This window comes from Amblyomma mixtum, chromosome 3 (genome assembly GCF_055824585.1).
Source record: "Amblyomma mixtum isolate Tamu chromosome 3, ASM5582458v1, whole genome shotgun sequence".
NCBI lineage: Eukaryota > Metazoa > Arthropoda > Arachnida > Ixodida > Ixodidae > Amblyomma > Amblyomma mixtum.
The window spans coordinates 344,142,733-344,156,523 of NC_143014.1; positions in this window are offsets into that span (position 1 = coordinate 344,142,733).

Consider the following 13,791-nt stretch of genomic DNA (forward strand, 5'->3'; position numbering starts at 1 on the left):
AGGCGTTGAACCATGTGCGGTACCATGGATTACTTGCTACCAGGCTTTCGCTGGTCTGTCCATGCTCCATCCTCAAGGCGTTAAACCCTGTGCGGTACCATGGATTACTTGCTACCCGGCTTTGGCTGGTCTGTCCATGCTCCGTCCTCAAGGCGTTGAACCCTGTGCGGCACCATGGATTACTTGCCACCCGAAGTGGTTGAAAACAGCGTCCACGAAGAGAAAGTGAATCTCTCGGCTCTGGGTATCGTAATCTGCGAGTGCCCTGTCAGAAAGCCTCATTTTGATTCCAGCTCCCAAAAACTACCCCTGACAGAATCCGGCGTGTGGAACTCCAGTCCCCTGTTCATATCTCCGATGAAGCCAAGGATCTCATTATTCTAACCAGCCGGAAAATTGCGTTAACCTTGTTTCACCGCAGTGCGGACCGCGTGGCAAGCATCGGGTTACAGCTGTGGCTCTGACAGGCTGAGAGACGAGGAGCTCTGACGTTCCTCGTGGCCTGATAGCTTTTGCGAAAAAATTTCATTCGTTGTATTGGAAATGTATGTTTTACGCGCATACAAAATGACTATTCTAACGTTTTTTCACTGTCCTTGTTTATAAAGGCCAATATTCCCACTTACCCGCTTCGAAAGCAAGAGTTCTGGTTTTCTCCCAATCTTTGGAACTCGAATCGGAGGCGAAATGTTATGTCACACCATGCCGCGACTTTTAAATGCCTTATTTACCAATGACGTACAGGCGGGAAATATAACCTGTCTTCCATCAAAGCTATCTTCCTGCAAAAACTGTTTAAATATGAACGGCGCTAAAGTGATACTATATAATGTGTGTAATGTTTTCTTTCTGTTATTGTTTGTTTACAATTCTCAGAGTATCAACACGTATGTAAGCAATTTTGAACGCTGTATGTTTGCTATATCCCTTGTCAAGGGGGCTAGAGTTGCACTGAAGTGAAAAATAAATAGATCGTTTGTTTTGCCTGAGCCTGCCTTTGAGATTGCTGCCATTGCTTCAGGACCAAGTGGGCTATAGAGGTGGGCAGTGTAGACATGCAGCCTGCCCATGGCCTTGAAAGGTCTCTTGTAAAACGTTTTAACAGCGAACCAGGTTTAAAATCTACATATATCTTTTGCACTTAACACAAAAAAAAACACTTGTAACCAAGACATTACTCCTGATCAGAAAAGAAAACTTAAGCAATTGATGCACTGCATTTGTGTAGTAACTGCGTGCATCAGGCTGTAGCTGCGGTACGTGTGCCTCACTGGAATGTGGCAGGCTCAGTGACAGCTGGGTTTCGCAGTTTTAGACATTGCCTTCGGGACTACAGTGGTGCCGAACATAGCGGTAGTGCGACAAAGGTTCCTTCAGCTGCATCCCAATTTCCATGGCTGGTGAGTGAACTGTGGACAATTCGCCCTCGGGCGGTAAGTAGGCTGCATCAGGCGCACATTTGGGGCATCAATTTCTGGGGGCGTGGCACTGAGCGTCATCGCAAGGTGTGCCAAAGAAGCTTTGCGCAGGGTTAGCAATCTGCTCCCATTTCTCCATATTTCTTTGAAGGAAAGAGCAGCGCTACAAACGAGAATAAGTGCTTGTCTGGTCGTCAGTAACACTGTCCTTGTTCGTTGCGCCACTTTTGCTTACGAAGTTGTTTGGGTTTGTGCGCCACTGATGTCTGCCTGTTGTACTTGCCATCAGTGGTTGCGTCAGAAACGCAACCTTACATTATTTTGCTATCAGTTCTTGTGACACCACCACAGCATTTTGCGACTTATTTTGCGTGCCATCGTAATGGGATGAGAAGCACTCCATTTTGCTGTTTTTGTGAACGTACAGACTTGTTGCAGGGATCGCATTAGCCACAAATACATTTTAGAAGAGAGGGGCGGTGCGGTTGATGCTGAGCTTAGGAGAGGCAGTGACATGGCATCATGGTATTAGTGGAGATGTTTTCCGTTCTGCTTTAAATGCCACCTTCATTGTTTGACTTTGCTTTTAAGAAAATGCTCCTAGGACTAAACAGTCAAATAACTGGAAGATGAGGTAAACAGCTGTTTCCCAACTTGTGCATGAAGTTAGACCAAATTTGATGCGCATATGTAATATCTGTGGCATGCCTTGTAAGTAGGGGTATGCGAATATTCGAAATTTTCGAATATATTCCGAATATTATATTTTTAGTATTCGTATTCGATTCGAAATCCAAGTATTCGTGTTCTTTCGAATATTCGACCCGACGCGAATATTCGTATCTAGCCGAATATTCATTGTGAGCACCGGCGTTCATTTCAGTCCGCAAGCCCTATCGACCGAGACATAACAAGGCGGCACCCAGAGCAATGCGCATGGATGAAGGAAAATTTTTCCTTCGAATTTTCCCTTCGAGGAAGAAAAATTTTTTCTTCCTCCAAGGGCCATGCCGTAGCTGACTGCGCTGCTGAGCTTTTTTGTGGCTATACCTGCGAAGCTGCTATAGTCAGAGCTGTGCACGAAGTACCTCGCAATACGTGCCAGGTCAGTGCCAAGTGAGAGGGCATTTTTTGTGGCTGGAGGAGTCGTTTAAGCTAGAAGGGAACTACTTATGCCTGAAAATGTGGAGCAGCTGATTTTCCTTCACGACAACTTTTTATGTTCATCCCAGCAACGCGCTTTTGTGCTGATGGCAAGCTAGCCTTAATCAATGCTGTGTACTAGCCATCCTCTCTGATATTTCCACTCCTCTAAGAATAATGTTTGAGACATTGATACTTTTTGTGCAGCCACACACACCTTTTGTGTTCATTTAATCATCGATAGTTGAACTTTGATGTTCTTGGGTGCTCAAATAAATGTTTTGTAGTGGTTAAATGCGTCTGTCCTTGATTATTCGATATTCGATTCGATATTCGGAACCAAGTATTCGTATTCGATTCGTATTCGAAAAATTTGATATTCGCACACCCCTACTTGTAAGGTAATTTTCTTTACTGCGGCGTAAGAACAACAATAAAACACCGCGCTATGGTCTGCGGTAGGCAACAATTCGCAAGTAATGACACTTCCTGTTCCCAGGTGTGTACCTTCTCTGGTTATTCTAGGAGAATCGAAAAATTGCACTGGATACAGTGTGGGCACTCTGCGGTCAAGACCGGGCCCATCGAGTGTGCAGTGCTGGTTGTAACTTCGCTGCGCATTTTTTCCGGCACCTTGCTCAAGTTCTTTGTCTTCGAAAGGAGTTCGCAGCACTGACTACCGCTCGCAACTGCGGATGAAGCTTTGGAAAGGCGCCGTCCATGCAATTCGATTTCACTCATGGACGAGGTGACTACGACCCCATCTCGCCTTGAAACCCCGGCAGTGGCTCTTTGGAAGGAGTTCTTTCACGCGCGATAAAAGAGAAGACCTTCCATTGTAGATTACGGTCACACGAACAGCTAACACGAACGCGACGTTGCCAAGATTCAGAAATACTGAGGTCTGAATTTTTGTGAAGCTATAAGCTGACATATTCTAAGGCCCCACCCACTGGAGGCATCAGCTGACGTCTCAGTTCGACGAGCAAGGCAAAAAAGGCTCCATTTGCCCAGTCAATCAAGGTCACTTTCGAACGACGCCATGAATGACTAATAAAATCACATCCCAACCCCGTTGAAGGGGCGAACCTGTGCTCGCGCGGCGTCCTTGCTGGCCAATAGATTTTAGCTTGCACGCGAGAGGTGCTAGGTTCGATCCCAAGTGCCCCCGATTACTCACTGTATTTCAAATGGCCCCAAGATTTCCCCCTGTCTGGTGCTCGGCTTCCTGGGCAAAAGGGCCTTGGACCAAGCAGTCACGTAGGCAGCTCAGCGACTCGAATCGCCGTGAAGCAACTTAAAAACGCCATGTGCGGCCCAGCCCACTTGTGGCGCTTTTTTGATAGCCTTAATCGCTTATGAGCCAATTAACAGTGTGCCGATTACCGGTGCGTCTCTGCGCGGGAGGAGGTATGCGTGCGTGTGTGTGCGCGGGAAGCCGTGTATGTGCGTGTGTGTAGGTGTGTGTGCGCGCGCGTGCCTGTGTGTTGGTGTGTGTGCGTGCGCGTGTGTGCGCTTGCACATGCTTGAGTGTGAGTGTGCGGAAGCCGTGTATGTGCGTCTGTGTACGTGTGCGTGCGCGTGTGCCTGTGTGTGTTTGTGTGTGCGCGTGCGAATGCGTGTGTTTGTGTGCGTGCGCATGCCTGAGTGTGTGCATGCGGGAAGCCGTGTATGTGCGTGTGTGTGTGTGTGTGTGTACGCGTGCGAATGCGCGTGCTTGTGTGTGCGTGCACATACCTGAGTTTGTGTGCGCGTGTGCGTGTGTATGAATGCGTTTGTGCGTTTTTAGTTTATTCTGGTTTAACGTCCCAAAGCAACTGTGGCTATGAGGGATGCCGCAGTGAAGGGCTCCAGATGTTTTGGCCACCTGGGGCTCTTTAACGTGCACTGACATTGCACTGACATATTGGAAGATATTTATAACGATTGCACAGCTACTATAGTTCTCCATAAAGTCAGCAATAAAATTCCAATACGGGAAGGTGTCAGGCAGGGAGACACAATCTCGCCAATTCTCTTCACTGCCTGCTTACAGGAGGTATTCCGGGGACTGGAATGGGAACAGTTGGGGATAAGAGTTAATGGAGAATACCTGAGTAATTTGCGATTCGCTGACGACATTGCCTTGCTAAGCCACTCAGGACAAGAACTGGAAAGCATGATCAATCAGTTAGACAGGCAGAGCAGAACGGTGGGGCTAAGAATTAACATGCAGAAAACCAAAGTAATGTTCAACAGCCTAGCAAGGGAACAGCAGTTCGCAATTGGTAGCGACGTGCTGGAAGTAGTAAGAGAATATATCTACTTAGGGCAGGTAGTGACCGCAGATCCGGATCATGAGAGGGAAATAACTAGAAGAATAAGAATGGGGTGGAGCGCATATGGCAGGTTCTCTCAGATCACGAATACCAATATCCCTGAAGAGAAAAGTATACAACAGCTGTATCCTACCGGTACTCACCTATGGGGCAGAAACGTGTAGGCTAACAAAGAGGGCTCAGCTTAAGTTAAGAACAACGCAGCGAGCTATGGAAAGGAAAATGATAGTGTAACGTTAAGAGATCGGTAGAGGGCGGAGTAGGTGAGGGAACAAACGCGGGTTAATGACATCTTAGTTGAAATCAAGAGGAAGATATGGGCTTTGTGTTGTGTTGGGTTTTATGGCACATAGTTTTTTATTCAGTTACCCTAAAGGCCCGTGTGGGCATTACATAGGGGGGGGGGGGGGGTACAATAAAAGTTTAGAATACGGAGAAAATACACAAACAGGCGAGTGCACACAAAATTCGAACATGAAGCAAACAGGTAGATATATGTGGCTCATACAACATTCACAGCCCCAGGAAGCACTTCAGATTGTCGACAAATGTGACGTGGTCAGTGATGGACGCCACGTTTTCCGGGAGCTGATTCCAGTTGCGAATGGCAACAAGAAGCGGTGACTGAAAAAACAGATTTGTGCGGGCGAAAATGGGCTGTACCTTGTGTTGGTGATCCAGTCGCGGAAATACTTGGTTAGCTGGTACTACGTGTAGCGCAGAAAATGGTGAATGACTATGGTAAAGTTTGTGAAAGAAGGACATGAGCTGTTTCAGGCAGCTAACATAGGCAGCTAAGGCCATCATGCGCCAAACACACGTTTGAATATGTCTATTTGGTGCGAGGAAGTTTAAAGATTATTTTTGTACGAAGCATACTAAAATAGCCCAACCCCGCTCCTCGAGCGCGGCGGTGTCGTTACCATTGACCTTTCGTGACCTCCATGTCATACCACGTGATGCGTGACGTCACAGCAGATGAAAAACGGGGGCCCAACTCACGCCGTCGCGCGAGGCGTCGCGACCAAGGAGGACCACGTGATGCGTGACGTAACGACATAGGAGAAACGGGGCCCCAGCTCGCGCCGTCGCGCGAGGCGTCGCGACCAATGTGTTTCCTGCTTCTGCCGCTAGGTGCGCTGTAGTGAACACGTGATGCTGGAGCGGCGGTATACAAGGGGGTGCGCCTGCCTCTTCTAGGCGTACACGGGATAGAGATGCCTCCTGGAGACAGGGCTGCTCGTTGGAATGAGAAGCAAAAGTTGCGGCGTGCTACAGAGACTGATGAAGAGCGTGAAGAACGTCTAGCCAAGCGGCGTGCTCGATATGCAACTCGGCGACAATATGCTTCGCATCTGACTAGGCTTAACCTAAGCTAAGCCTCAGCCATTTTTAAGCCTACTAGAGGTTTAGGACGTTTGCATCTTTTAGGACCGAAACAAGAGAGGAGGTTTTTAGTAGTGAATTTTCGCCTAGGTGTAAGCAAGGGTGTAGCGGGATGTGCTCTTCATAAAACTCTCGGAAATGCTTTTTTCTAAGTTGATCAAGTTTTGCACAGGATATTAATATGTGTTTTGAGGTGACAATCTCTCCACATTGTGCGCATGTAGGTTTGTCTTTTTTTGCAAGAATAAAATTATGTGTTAAGTGCGTGTGTCCAATACGAAGGCGACATAAAATTACTTCAATAAAACGCTCTTGATGGCTGCATGTTTTCCATTCTTCTATAACTGGCTTTACTAGGTGTAACTTGTTGTTTACTTCATTATCCCATGCTTCCTGCCATTCCTCTCTTAGTTTTTTTTGTACAAATCTTCTTCGAGTATCGTTATGCGGCACTTTCACTTTCTGTATTTTAGCATTACAGGCGGCAGCGGCGCACACATCGGCTCTCTCGTTACCGTAGATTCCTACGTGACTTGGTACCCAAGCGAATTTAATTTCAAGACCTTGTGTTTTGGCAGCTACTACATTGTGGACTATGCCTCCTATTAAAAGCTCTGTTGCATTTTTGGGATGTAGTGATGTAATTAAGCTAAGGGAGTCTGCAAAAATGATACTTTTTTCAATGTTTTTCTTCAGTATTTTTTCCACCGCTAAAGATACCGCGTAAGATTCGACGGTGAAAACTGACGCACACTGAGGCAACCTTACTATATTTTTTGTTTGTCTTGGACTACACCGCAACCAACATAAAGCGTTGTTTTGGAACCATCTGTATAGAATGCTGTATGATCACTGTATTTCTCGTTCAGTGCTAAGAACTCCTGGGTAATCTGTTCTTGAGATGTATGTTTTTTACGAATGTGCGTTAGTGTGAGATCACATACAGCAGGGAAGTTGTACCAAGGTGGCAATGGGTCAGGTCTCTGTGCAATATCCGGTAGTGCATTTATTATGTTAATTTCCTGGCACTGCTCTTCAAAGCGGATTATGAGTGGTCTGATGGCTTGGGGTTTGTTGTTAGACAGTGTTCGAGAGGGACATTTTGTAACTATCGGGTAACAGATGTGTTTCGGTAACGAACGGATTTTCAGAATGTATGAACATGTAAGGGTCGTTCTTCTGTCAGTTAGTGAAGGTTCATTTGTTTCTACGTATAGACTAGTCACAGGTGACGTCCTGTATGCTCCCGTCGAAAGACGCAAACCTAGGATCTAGTCTTTTCAGGTATGATGGTCTCGCTGAACCATACACCACACACCCGTAATCAACGGAGGAGCGCACTACTGCACGATAGATATGGAGAAGACATGTCCTATCAGAGCCCCAGTGTCTTCGTGAGAGCACTTTAAGTATTTTTAGAGCTCGAGAGGCTTTTACTTTCAAATTATTTATGTGCGGGAGGAATGTGAGCTTTTTGTCGAATGTTACAGCTAAAAATTTGTGTTCTTGTTTTATTGGCAGAACGGTTTCATTTAAATGCAGGGTGGGATCGGGAAGCAGGCCTCTCCGTAGAGAGAAAAGAACGGCAACTTTTTTTGTGGGGAGAACCGAAATACATTTTTGTCTGCCCAGTTACTAAGTCTCTTTTAATGTCAGTTGTACCTGTCTTTCACCGGTTGATAAGCTGTACGATGTGCATGCAATCTGGAGGTCATCGACGTAAACTGAGTACACAATTGACTTTGTGATTACTTTGGGTATGGAATGCATTTTTACGATGAAAAGTGTAGTGCTTAAAATGCATCCCTGAGGTACACCCTTCTCTTGAGTGAAGTTCCTCGAGAGGGTTGAACCGAGACGGACTTGAAATGTACGGTTTGATAAAAAATCTTTCAGGCAATTTAAAATTCTACCGCGGATGCCTAGATCTCCCAAGTGCCGAGAATCCCAAACCTCCAGGTGGTATCATAGGCTTTTTCCATATCAAAGAAAACAGCGAGACAGTGTTGTGTATGTATGAACGCTTCTCGAACAGTTTTTTGAGTTGGACAAGATGATCCAGTGTCGAACAAGCTTTTCTGAAACCGCACTGGTAGAGGTCAAGCAGTTCGCGAGACTCGAGAATAAACATTAACCTAATATTTACTATGGTTTCGAAGGATTTGGCAAGACAGCTTGTAAGGGCTATTGGCCTGTAACTAGTAGGAGAGGTTGGGAGTTTCCCTGGTTTCAGAAATGGTACTATTACTGCCTTTTTCCAAGCCTCAGGCATTTTCCCCGACACCCAGATTTGGTTTAAAAATTTCAACAGTGCTTTTACCGAAGGTTCAGACAAATGGGCTAGCATTTGATAATGTACCTGGTCGGGCCCTGGTGCAGTCTGTTTGCCACTAGCTAGTACTCTGTGAAGTTCATGAAGTGTAATCAAACTATTGTAGGGTTCGTTGGTGTAGCCACTAGTTGGAAGTCTGTTTCTCTGCTGTGTTTTTGTGCTTTAAGGGAGAGTCAGTATAGTGTAACCAACTGGAAACATGGGAGAAGTGCTCACCAAGTATGTCGGCCTGTTCGTGAATACTTGTTTGTGCATCAGGGGGGGTCAGGAAAGGAACTGCAAAAGGAGAGAAGTTGCCATTAAGTTTGCGAACTTGCTGCCACATGTTTTTTGAAGTAGTGGAACTATTTATAGAAGATACATAACATTGCCATGAAGTTTTCTCAGCATTGCGCCGGATATATCGAGCTTTGGCCCTTGCCTTTCTAAAATTTATTAGGTTTTCCTGTGTGGGGTATCGACGGAAAATTCCCCAGGCTTTGTTTTGCCTCTTCCTTGCTTCCCTACATTCCCATGTATAACAGACCTTTCGGTTTTTTCGCACAACTCCAGATGTCTGCGGAATCGCTAGGTGAGCAGCGGTAATGATACATGTTGTGAACTTCGAATTTATGTCATCAACATCAAGGCCGTCCGAAAAAATTTCTTCCAAAGCGGCATTTTCTTGGAAGAGCGCCCAGTCGGCCATGGCCAACTTCCAACGCCGTGGTTTGGTTAATGTGATTGATGGTGATGATGTTAGACTGATAACGACTGGAAGATGATCGCTCCCGTAAGGGTTGTCAAGAACATCCCATTTAAAATCTGTAAATACACTTGGTGAACAAAAAGATAAATCTAGGCAGTTCATTTTCCCACTGCTTGGAGAGCAGTAAGTTTGTTTGCCCCTGTTCAGGAGGCAGACATTGTTGCTGAGGATAAAATCTTCTATAATCCGGCCTCTGACGTCGGTTTGTTCACTTCCCCAAAACGAGGTGTGAGCACTAAAATCCCCAACTAAAAGATATGGCTCCGGTAGTTGTATTAAAAGTGCTTCTAAATCATGAAGTTTGACGTTAGATGAGGTTCAATGTATATGGAACATAATGTTATGGTTTTAAAATCAAGGACGGTGACCGCAACTGCCTCGTATGAAGTTTTTAGGTCAATTTTTCGCGTTGCAACACCACCCTGGACCACAATAGCAGCGCCTCCAGAGAGCCTGCTTGAATTCTGTCGGTCACAGCGGAAGATTTGATATTTTTTAAGAATATTTTTTTTCTGTGGTCCTAGATTAGTCTCCTGGAGACACAGTGCTACCGGGGAGAACGAATTTAAAATATCTGTTATGTCAGTGTAGTTCTTTAAAAGTCCACGACAGTTCCAGTGAACTAGAAATGCCATCCTTTAGACTAGTTGGGATAGATTAGGTTGGTGGGCATTTTGGACCGGTTGTTGGGACTTTGTCCCTTTTTTGCGCTCGAGAGAGCTTTGCGGCCGCTGCAGCGGGGGCGAGGGAGGAGTTGTATCCATTGCCTCTGCAGAGGCGCTGGACGACCGTGCAGGAGGCACGTTCACGTTCGAGTTTGACCTCGACCTGTGGGAAGAGGTCTTGAGACCCGCCGACCCGGGGGTCTGCGCAGCCTCACTTGGAGTTGGCGGAGTAGCGTTAGCTGCTCTGCCTTGAGGCGCGGATGGCCCCGCCACAGGCTCACTGCGTGTGACCTGGACGGGTGCCGAAGCCTGGTCTGGTGCGCCGCGCCCACGCCCCACCTCGGCAAAGTTGGGTTTTGTTGTGAAGGAGAATGAGTTGGTGAGAATGAGTTGGCTTCTTTAAATGAAATGTTTTCCTTTGTCTTTATGGTGATTATCTCTTTCTCTTTTTTCCAGGACGGACACGCCCTGGAGTATGCTGCATGGTCTCCTTCACAGTTTGCGCAGTGCGGGGCTGCGTCACATTCATCAGAATGATCCTTCGAGGCGCATTTCGGGCATGTCATCCGACCGCGTCAACTTTGTGAGCCGTGGCCGAACCTTTGACAGTTGAAACATCGGCGAGGGTTGGGAATGTATGGTCTTACGTTAACTTTCAGATATTCTACTTCGACTGAATCGGGCAGTGTGCTGGTGTTGAACGTCAGGATCATGTGTTTTGTGTCTATTTCCTTATTATCCTTCCGGATCTTGATTCGGTGAACGTCTATCACGTCTTGGTCACTCAGAACTTCGAGCATCTCTTTTTCAGTGATGTGGACAAAGTCATTTTCGGATATAACGCCTCGGACGGTGTTCAGATATCGGTGTGACGTCACGGAGACAGGAATATCCCCAACAGATATAATGTTTACGAGTTTTGAGTGTTGGACGTTGTCACGCAGTTCGAGCAGTAAGTCACCGCTGGCCAATTTAGATACCTTGTAGCCAATGCCCAAGGCTTCTGTCAAACACTTTGATACTAAGAAGGGGGACAGGATTCTTGCTTGCTTATCTTGTACTTCAGTGTGGATGACATGGTATTTCGGAAAACTGACTTTTCTTTTTTGGAAAAACTCGTCTGCTTCGTTCCGCCCTCTCTTGAGAGAGCGATCAGGTTTGGAAAAAGGGAGAGCCATAAAAATTCTAGTTTTTCGGTCATGGTGCCAGCCACCCACCATGGAGCCCAACAAGGGGACGGGGCAGAAACTTGCGAGCAAGTTCTGCGCACGCCAGCTGTACACCTCAACTATAGCCAAATATGACACAACTCAGGGTAGTTGGCCACACAAGGTTAACCCTAGCCGCCTATGAAAAGTGAAAAAAAAAACATGAAGAGAGGAGGAGACAGGAGAGTTGTAAGAAAGAGATAGGAAAGTGAAAGATAGAGGGGAGGATAGGAAAAGGCGACTGCCGATTTCCCCCGGTCGGGTCAGGCCGGAGGTGCCGTCTACAGGAAGCTGGGGCGAAAGTGGTGTGTTGCCTCCTCCGAGGGGCCTTAAGGGTCCAAACGCTCGGCATCGGCTCAACCACCAGGATGCCCTTTTCCCCGGACACGGCGATGCCACGCACGGCTAAGCGTGGGTGCTCGGGCCCGCGGTGACGCACTGCTCACCATCATCCCCCTGCGGGGATGTCCCTGCGGATGCTCAGGTACCCGTGGTGTCGCAACTCACCATCGTCTGCATGAATCAGACGCCCCTGCGGTGGAAATGGGCTTTGGCAGGGCACGTAATGCGAAGGCAAGACAACCGCTGGTCCTTAAGGGTAACGGAGTGGATTCCAAGAGAAAGCTAACGTAGCAGGGGACGGCAGAAAGTTAGGTGGGCGGATGAGATTAAGAAGTTTGCGGGGATACAGTGGCGGCAACTGACAAAGGACAGGGTTAATTGGAGAGACATGGGAGAGGCCTTTGCCCTGCAGTGGGTGTAGTCAGGCTTTTGATGATGATGATGATGATGATGACGACATCGCACAGCACACGGGCATTTAGAACTTCGCCTTCATCAAAATTCGGGCCGCCGCGGCCGGGATCGAACCCGCGTCTTTCAGGCCAGCAGTCGAGCGCCGTAACCCTTCAGCCACCGCGGAGGGGCGTTTGTGCGTTTTTGTGTGTGTAACATCGCACGCCTGAGGGTGTGTGTGGGTGCACGCGTGCGTGTGTATGTGTGCGTGAATGTGTGTGTGTATCTGTATGCTTGTGCTTGAGTGTGTTTCTGCGTGTGTGTGTACGCGTGCCTGAGTGCATGCATGTGCACACGTGCGTGTGTGTATGTGCGTTTCTGTGTGTGCGCGCGCTCATGTGCATGTGCGTAAGCGTGCGCTGCCTGTATGCGGTTGTGTGAGTGTGTCTGTACCCGTGTGTGTATCTCCCTTACAAAAATGGCTATCAACTTTCTTTAGAATTTGTAGCAACATTCTATTGACTCTAGTAACCTTGTATTAACTTTTACATTCTATCAACAATTATTCATACAACGTTGGTAGAAGTTGCTTCTTTGTATGTACTCCTGTGAATAGAAAGTTCCTAGAAAATAATTTTTCACATTCTAGGCACCTTTGTTAATACAAAGCTGGTAGACTGTTACTTCTTTGTATTTACTCCTGTCAATAAAAAGTTACTAGAAAATCTGGGTGCAGTTTGACACATCGAGAGAAATAAATGAACAAACTGCATGGTGTTTGAGATGATCAACACTATCTTGTTCGCATAATCGTGACGACATCTTGCCTGATTGCGTGGTGGAATCTGTTGACGCTAGTAAACAATTTCACTATATCGAAAAGCGACCAACGTTATTCACAGCAAATGCGTTTGGAATCAAATCAGGCATGGGAAAACGTTTTAAAACAGAAGATATATTCCATTTTAATACTTTATGGACTTTAGATACTGTTGTGAGCAGAAATATTCTAGAAACTGACAAAACATTTTGGTCATGCGAATAGATTGCGTCAAATCATGCACTCTAGGCGAACGCTTTAAAGCAATTAAAACAACCTTGATCACGAAACAAACATTACAGTCACATTCTCTTAGCCGAGCATATTCTATGAACATTTGTTGATAGGAAGTTCATACAATTTCCTTACTGCTTTCTATGTACTGCTGTCAGTAGAAATATACTAATACCGAGAAAGCATTTTGGTGATACGAATAAAAGCCTAAAATAATCAAGTACTGTTGCCGAAAACTTCAAAGCGGCAACTAAACTAACCTTGTAGACGAAACACAAATTTTCAATCAGATTCTCATAGCTTAGCACTCTGGTTTTTTAGAAATTTCAGTTCAATTTTCTCAATACTAGCCTTACTGCTTTCGCATTTTCGAGTGCGGGAAAAATGGCAAAGTTCATAACAGAACCTTCATCCCGAAATTCAGAAATGCGCCTTGAATTGAAGACATTTAGTGACACTTTTTGATTGTATGAAGGATTGTAGGAAAAAAGTTACCAGCAAATGAAATAATTTTGGTACAAAGTGAATGAATCATAGAATACTCAAGTATTATTGCCTCGCACTTCAAGGAAATTATAAGAACTTTCAAAGCAAAAATAGGAGTTAGATATTGTCACGTAGCTGTGACTGCAGTTCGGCGAAGGGGAATCTAGCGAGAGAAGGTTTTCGAAATGAAAGTCTTTATTTGGGCTGACTTGCGCCCGCAAAGAACTGCATGACTCGGCGGCGGCGTAGCAACAAGTGTGTTCGGCGGTCGTCGAACAGAATCCCCGCCGCTGTCGGC